Source organism: Acanthisitta chloris, unplaced genomic scaffold (genome assembly GCF_000695815.1).
Source record: "Acanthisitta chloris isolate BGI_N310 unplaced genomic scaffold, ASM69581v1 scaffold15863, whole genome shotgun sequence".
Lineage (NCBI taxonomy): Eukaryota > Metazoa > Chordata > Aves > Passeriformes > Acanthisittidae > Acanthisitta > Acanthisitta chloris.
The window spans coordinates 99,678-101,042 of NW_008665828.1; positions in this window are offsets into that span (position 1 = coordinate 99,678).

Consider the following 1,365-nt stretch of genomic DNA (forward strand, 5'->3'; position numbering starts at 1 on the left):
TTCTCCCATGGGCTCATGGCAAAAGTAATCACCAAGTCAGAATTGGTTTAGGTGAGAGTGTTTCCTCCCTTGAGATAATTTGATATTTAACTAACATGTGATCTACTCAGTCACGTAGAAGTGAACTTGAAAAAGATGCCTGGGACTGGACCTTGGTCAGAGGTTAAGCTGGAGCTGCTGAGGGCCCAGGCAGGCACCAGGAGCACCCAGTGAGCAGCCAGACTGCTCCAGCTGCTGCTCCAGTGGTCATGGATAGCAACTCCCTCAGGTCACTGGTTTCTCCCCTCTGGAATAATCAACCACTGTTGCCTTAATTGTTCATCTGGTAACTCCCTGACCCCAGAATCATTTTACTTGTGGGAGGACAGAAGGGGCTGTGGTTTCTTGTTTAACTTACATCTTTTCTCAAATTTTATAGGCTCAGATTATGGGAACACTTTTATATAGGCTCCAACCAGCTCCTCTGAAAGCTGTAGCCACTGGCAAGGAAGGAGCTGAGCAACAACCTAGTGCCCTGGCTTTGCAGCAGCAGCTACATCCTCTGGCTGGTCTCTTCCCCCTTGGGGCACTGCACAGGCTACAGATGAGGGGGGAAAGCAGCAGAAAGTCTGGTCCACAAAGATCCTGGCTGAATATCCAGGTTGGGAAATCAGGATACTAGGGAACAGGAAGAGCTTTTCCAAGCTTCATTTGACAACAACAGTTGATCCACTGGCAGGAGAGGGCTGAGCAGGTGGAGCTGCAGCCAGGGCTGCTGAGCAGCCTCACATGGTGCATTAAACCTTGTGCAAAGCTGGTCTGAACTGTATCACTCCAGACCTTCTTGTAATGAGGCATTTTAGCATCAAATTCTGCTCTGTTGTTTAATAAAGGGAAGCAGCATTTGTACTAGACAGCAGGTGCTGCACTTAAGAGAAATCTGTTGCATCTTCTAGTCTTGTAGGGAATGGGCTGAGCAGAAGGTGCTTATCCATTCTCCTTCTGCCTCAGGAACTGGTGTCAGTGACTCCTCTGGAAGAGCAATTCCCAGGGGAGGTACAAAACTGTCAGCATAGGTGGGAATTTGGCTGGAGATGATTGAGAAAAGCAAAACTGCCTTCCCCAGTCTCCAGGTTTTTTCTTTCCCCTCGGTTTATTCACCTGGAAGGTGAATACCCTCATTTGTGCATGGTGGGTGGCTGAAGGGGGGAAAAAAAAGACTTAAACCTCTTCTGCCACCAGTGGCATAGCGAAAAAAACCTGTCCAAGCTGGGGGAACTGGACCAAAGTAGTCAGACTGAAGTAGTAAATATACACACCTGAAGTAGGATCTCTGCCAGCTGTTTTCTCGTTGACTTTGCCAATTCCCAATGTTTTATCTGTTTT